Source organism: Solanum lycopersicum, chromosome 4 (assembly GCF_036512215.1).
Source record: "Solanum lycopersicum chromosome 4, SLM_r2.1".
Lineage (NCBI taxonomy): Eukaryota > Viridiplantae > Streptophyta > Magnoliopsida > Solanales > Solanaceae > Solanum > Solanum lycopersicum.
The window spans coordinates 59918481-59926170 of NC_090803.1; positions in this window are offsets into that span (position 1 = coordinate 59918481).

Sequence of the window (7690 nt, forward strand, 5' to 3'; positions counted from 1 at the left end):
GTTAATTAATATTTTAAGTATCATATTCAAATGGTATTTATATGATACTATAAATCTAATATTTAATTACCTACCCCATGTACCAAAACTTAACTCAGAATGTGATGATAATAATAATTTTAATCCAAATTACCGATTACTCACGGAAGGAGCACAACCTCCGTTCCCAACAGTTCGCTCATACCCCTTGAATACACTTTTCCAAATACTTATTTTCCATACACACATTTACAACAACCATTACACATTGAAATACTAAAAAAAAAAAAAAACTCAACTAATTACAATTATTTTTATAAGGGTTCCACACAAAATTAATAACCTAAGAATTATATAATAATATCAATAGCCACAACACTGTTTTCTTTTCTTTGTATCATATTGTCCCAAACCCCCAGAAAGATGCACAGCATCATAAATCACCCCTGTAACCAACACTTTATAAGCACTATCACTATACTAATTATATATAATAATAATAATAAACTAATGGTGCTTCCAGTAGTCCCAAAATCCCAAGAATGGCACACTAAATCAGAATAAAATATTAACCACTCCGCTAAACCAAATTCTCGATTCATACAAAATTTCCATTTGACATAGAGTCAATATGACAAAACAATTGCGATAAATTGCTCTATTAATTGTTACCTGGAGATCGAATTTCCTTCCCTTTCCTCTCTCGTGCGTCACTCAAGTAAGGTTTCTGCCTTTCCTTCTTTTCTAAATTAATTATTTATTAAACTGATCAAAACCACTAACTTATTTTTTTTTATATACATGACCCTAATAGTATAAAATCTTAAATAACTGATCACTTTAGCCCACTAACTATCTATTATTTTTTTTTATCTACAATTACTCATAAATAAATTAACTCAAGTTATACGAATAATTTAAATTTTTCAAAAATAACCTCACGGGTCATTACATTATCCACCACTAAAAATCATGTTCGTCCTCGAACATAAGGTAAAAGAAAGTACCTGAAGCTTCAAAAAGTTGAGGATATCTGGCACGCATGTCAGACTCAGTCTCCCAAGTTGCCTCTCCCACTGATCGGTGCTTCCATTGCACCTTCACTGAACCAATTTCTTTTGTCCTAAGCTTTCGAACTTGCCTATCCAAAATAGCTATAGGCTCCTCCTCAAATGTCAAGTCTGGACCCAACTCCACAGAGTCAAGTGAAATCACATGAGATTCATCCGGAATATACTTCCGAAGCATAGAGACATGGAAAACAGGATGAACTGCTGACAAACTAGGTGGCAACGCCAACTTATAAGCCACTTCTCCCACTCGGCTCAAAATCTCAAAAGGTCCAATGAACCTAGGGCTAAACTTTCCCTTCTTTCCAAACCTCATCACGCCCTTCATGGGTGATACTCGGAGCCAAGCATGATCACCCTCCATAAACACTAAGGCTCTAACTCTCCGGTCTGCATAACTCTTCTGTCGACTCTGGGCTGTCAACAGTCTATACTGAATCACACGAACTTGTTCCATAGCATCTCTAAGCAAGTCTGTATCCAAAGAGTCCATCTCCGCCGAATCAAACCAACCAATCGGAGATCTACACCGTCTACCATACAATGCCTCAAATGGGGCCATTTGAATACTAGAGTGATAAATGTTATTATAGGCAAACTCCGCTAAGGGTAAATGTCGATCCCATCTTGCACCAAAATCGATCACACACGCTCGAAGCATATCTTCCAATACCTGAATGGTCCGCTCAGATTGACCATCTGTCTGAGGGTGAAATGCCGTACTCATATCTAACTGAGTACCCAGACCATGTTGTAATGCCTTCCAGAAGTGAGAAGTAAATAGTGAACCTCGATCTGATATGATAGAAATAGGAACTCCATGTAGTCACACAATCTGACTGATATATATCTCAGCTAACTTTTCTACTGTATACTTCACCCGAACCGGGATAAAGTGGGCAGACTTGGTCAGCCTATCAACAACAACCCAAATAGAGTCATAACCACCCACTGTGGTAGGCAAACCCACAACAAAGTCCATAGTAATCCGCTCCCACTTCCAAGTAGGAATAGGCATCCTCTGAGATACACCCTCGGGCCGCTGGTGCTCACACTTGACCTGCTGGCAAGTCAAACACCTCGAAACAAAGTCTAAAATATCTCTCTTCATCCCACACCACCAATAATGTTGACTCAGATCATGATACATCTTCGCCGCTCCCGGATGGATGGAATACCGAGAACAATGGGCCTCTTCAAGAATCAATCTAATCAAATCGCCTGTCCTAGGCACACAAATTCTGCCTCCGATCCGCAATACACCATCAGAATCAAGGACAGCCTCCTTAGCTTCCCCTCTCAATACTTTGTCTCGAATGAGACATAATTTTTCATTATCAAACTGGTGTGCACGGATTTGCTCGACTAAAGAAGACCGAGCCTCAATAAAAGCAATCATCCCATCACTCTCTTCTGAAATTTGCAAGCGGACAAGACTGTTAGCTAATATCTGCACATCTCTAGCCAATGGTCTCTCCATAATACTAAGCGCTGCAAGATTCCCCATGCTAGGAGGCTTCCTACTCAGAGCATCGGCCACAACATTGGCCTTTCCTGGATGATACAGAATGGTCACATCATAGTCTTTCAGCAACTCAAGCCATCTTCGTTGCCTCAAGTTCAAATCCCTCTGGCTAAAGATATACTGAAGACTCCGATGATCAGTGAAGATCTCACAATGCACCCCATACAAATAATGACGCCATAACTTAAGTACAAATACCACAGCCGCCAACTCCAAATCATGAGTAGTGTAGTTCTTCTCATGGGATTTCAACTGCCTAGAAGCATAAGCAATCACTTTCCCCTTCTGCATCAACACACCACCCAAACCAACTCCTGAAGCATCACAATACACAGTAAAGTCTACACCCTCCTCAGGTAGAGTCAACACAGGAGCAGAAGTCAACAATGTCTTGAGCTTTTGAAAGCTCTCCTCACACTCATCAGACCACTGAAAACTCATATCCTGTCGAGTCAATCTAGTCAATGGAGCTGCAATAGTAGAGAAACTCTGAACAAATCGTCGATAATAGCCTGCCAATCCCACAAAACTCCTAATCTCAGTAGGTGAAGTAGGTCACGTCCAGCCTCTAACTGCCTCAATCTTGGACGGATCTACTCTAATACCCTCCTTGGACACCACGTGTCCCAAGAATGTCACAGAAGTAAGCCAGAACTCACACTTTGAGAACTTGGCATACAACTTCTCTTCTCTCAACCTCTAAAGTACAATCCTCAGGTGTCGGACATGGTCCTCCTCAGTCTTAGAGTAAACCAAGATATCATCGATGAAAACAATCACAAAAGAATCAAGGTATGGTCGAAACACCCCATTCATCAACTCCATGAATGTTGCAGGGGCATTAGTCAATCCGAAGGACATCACTAGAAACTCATAATGCCCATACCGGGTCCGAAAAGCTGTCTTAGGGATATTTGACGCCCTAATCTTCAACTGATGATACCCAGACCTCAAATCAATCTTAGAGAACAATGATGCTCCCTGTAACTGATCAAATAAGTCATCAATACGCGGAAGAGGATACTTATTCTTAACTGTTACCTTATTCAACTGTCTGTAATCAATACACATTCTCATAGTCCCATCCTTCTTCTTCACAAACAATACAGGGGCACCCCAAGGTGACACACTAGGGCGAATAAAACCCTTACTCAATAAATCCTGCAACTGAACCTTCAATTCTTTCAACTCTGCTGGAGCCATACGGTATGGAGCGATAGAAATAGGCTTAGTGCCCGGCTCCAAATCAATAGCAAAATCGATATCCCTATCGGGAGGAACATCTGGAAGATCAGAAGGAAATACATCGAGAAACTCCTGAACCACAGGAACAGAGTCCATTGGAGGTGGTTCAACACTAGTATCCCGAATAAACGCTAAGTAAGACAAACAACCCCTCTCCACCAATTTCTGAGCACGGATAAAAGAGATGACCTTGCTAGGATAAGAACTACTAACACTCTTCCACTCAACCCTCGAAACACCAGGCATTGCTAAAGTCACAGTCTTAGCATTACAATCAAGGACAGCATGATAAGGAGAAAGCCAATCCATACCCAAGATAACATCAAAGTCCACCATCCCCGGAATGATTAAGTCTACCCAAGTGTCATACCCAGCCAAAGAAACAAGACAGGATCGATACACTCGATCCACCACTAAGGGCTTACCCACGGGTGTAGAAACACGAATAGGCACAGTCATGCTATCACATATCATATCAAATTTAGCAGCAAAATACGTAGACACATAAGAGAATGTAGAACCTGGATCAAACAACACAGACGCAGGTCGATGGCATACTGGGATGATACCTGTAATAACCGCATCTGAGGTCTCCGAATCAGGTCTCCCAGGGAAAGCATAGCAGTGGCCTCCTCGTCCACCTCCATCCTGGGTGGTACCTCTACCCCCACTCTGCTTAGCTGCAACACCACTACTAGAAACTCTATCACCTCTACCTGACTGAACTCTGCCACGACCTCTACCCTGTGGTGCTGGTGGTCTAGTCTGGAATGAAGAATTTGGTCGAGGCCCACCACGACCCCTTTGAGAAGTACACTGCCGCATTAGATGATCGGGATCTCCACAAGTAAAACAAAATCTCTGACCTGGGAACTGTTGTGTGGATCCTGAAAACCCACTATAATTTCCTCGCCCTGTAGGTCGCTGCTATGAACCGTACGAGCCCTGACCTGGGCCATAAGAACCCCTAGATGTCTGGCCACCCTCAAATGTCGGCATAGATGCATGAATAGGTCCCCGCTGCTGAAAAGAACCACTCACTCTCTGTGATCCCCTACCTCTAGATGAGGCACCCTGAAACTGACCTGATATACGAGCTCTTTTAGGGTCCCCAAACTCCTCTCTCTCCATCAATTCCGCCTCTTTGGCGGCACTCACAATAGACTGGAAAGAAGTCCCCTCCCTAGATGTCCAAAACACAGCTGACCTGATAGAGAATGTCAATCCCCTCACAAATCTGCGGATCCTCTCTGTCTCATTTGGAATAATGGCCAACGCATGCCTAGACAACTGGCAAAAACGCGCCTCATACTCTGTAACCGATAAACCATCCTGTCTCAGACTCTCAAACCTCAAGCGACTCTCCTCTCTCACGCTCCATGGGATAAAACGATCTTGGAATGCTCTTGCAAACTGCTCCCAAGTCACTGGAGGAGATCCAACTGGCAAACATCCCGAATAAGTCCTCCACCAGTCTCTCGCTGGTCCACGAAGCTGGAGTGTAGCATATCGAACCCCATGTGACTCAGCTAACCCAACCACCTCTAGTAACTCTCGGCAGGTAGTTAGAAACTCATGTGCGTCCTCGCTCTTCCCACCCTGAAACTGAGGTGGGTCCATCTTTTGAAATCTCTCATACCTACGCTGCTCATCCTCTGTCAGAACAACCATCGATGCAACTTGACCCCCAACTGCTAGTGCAATATCATTATGAACCGCGGGATCTACTGGTAGTTGCCCCACCGCATCCTGAGCAACCGGAGCTTGTTGCTGCTCTTGGGTCTGAGCCCCCTCTCTAGTTCGAGAGTCATGTGGTGTGGTAGTTGCACCACCACCCTGAGAAAAGCCCTCTAGCACACTTAACACCCTCAATAGCGTATCCTGAAGCAAAGGTGTGACTACGGGATCTGGAGGAACCTGGTCCTCTCTGTCATCAATCTGAGGTTCGGTAGAGACCTCTCTAGCACTACCTCTCAATGGTGCTGCTCCACGCCCACGACCTCTGGCTACTGTCGTACTACTAGCACGACCTCTAGCTCGAGATCTACCCCTACCCCTAGCTGGGGCCTCAACAACTGCCTCGGGAAGTGCCTCTCCTCTACCACCAGTAACATTAGTTCTAGTCCTCGTCATCTGTCAAAAGAGTATACAACAACTCAGTACTAAAGAAGGTGACTACGCACAATGAGAAAGAATGAACAAAAGAAGTTTCCTAGTAATCCTCGTAGCCTCTCAGAGATAAGTACAGACGTCTCCGTACTGATCCTTGAGACTCTACGTAGACTCGGCTTGTATACACGTGAGACCTATGAACCTGGGGCTCTGATACCATTTTGTCACGACCCAAAAATGGGTGTGATGGCACTCGTCTTATCCCACCAAGACAAGTCAGCCTAAAACCAAATATCTAACAAAGTGCGGAAGTAAATGACAATCCAACAACAATTCCTATTATGAAACCAAGTCATATTAATCCAATCCCCAAAATCAGGTTGTCACGTACATAAGCCTCTAATATAAATATTAGAGTTGAAATAAAATAGAAGTCTAAAATGAAGTTGTCTTTCAAGTAAAAACAAAGTCATAAATTGGAGTAGGAAAGTTCGCTGAGATGGCAAGCAGCTACCTCACAATCCTCCACAAGATGCCTTGGAAACGAAAAGAATGACAGGTATCACGAAGATCCAGGCTCGTATCCTACAAAAATTTGTAGAAGCAAGGGGTGAGTACCAAACCACGCGGTACCCAACAAGCAAACCTCTAAACACAAGTTAAGTGAACAAAATACGAGTACTCCTTACACCCTATCTAAACCTCCACGCTACAGCCTAACAGTTTACCAAACACACCACTCAATAACCACACTCTATCAGTTTACACATTCTCAATAACAACTCAATAAACTTCACAGAGAAACAGTCACAAGATCAGCAAAACAAATGTTCAAGTTCATCAATAATAAAATGTGCAATGCCATGAGATGCAATGTCAAATATCGTGATGCATGTCTTTCTTAACGATACACACCCGCTGTCTCTCAGTCCGGGACCCATGGGGGACATATCTGTCCATGCATCTGTCGCGGCGCACAACACGACCCTCGATAAATAGTAACCTTCGCGGCGCGCGATATGTCCCTCGAAATATAATATCCATCGCGGCGCGCGATACGACCCTCGAAAATAGTACATCATCCTCTTACCACAACCATGTCTCAGATACAATGCAAATGACATGCTCAAATTAAAAGGAGGAAATAACCATTTGATAACAAAGCACAATTTACAACAAGAAATACAACACCAACAAATAAACAACAAGTTTTGAAATCATTCTCAACATCACACAAGGAAATACACGAATTTCGTACGCTTAACAAGAGTTTAGAAATCCACTTGCCTTAGCCAATCAAATAATCACTCTATGACTTGAGTCTTTCCTTTCCATTGAGCTTCCAAATCGATGCAACCTATTCAAGTATATATTCACAATAAGGTTTCGGAACTAACAACACCCACATTATTATGTGTATAACCTTGACCTAAAAATTCACCCAACTTTATAATCAAGTTCTTAATCATTGACGTTAATTAATATTTTAAGTATCATATTCAAATGGTATTTATATGATACTATAAATCTAATATTTAATTACCTACCCCATGTACCAAAACTTAACTCAGAATGTGATGATAATAATAATTTTAATCCAAATTACCGATTACTCACGGAAGGAGCACAACCTCCGTTCCCAACAGTTCGCTCATACCCCTTGAATACACTTTTCCAAATACTTATTTTCCATACACACATTTACAACAACCATTACACATTGAAATACTAAAAAAAACGAAAACTCAACTAATTACAA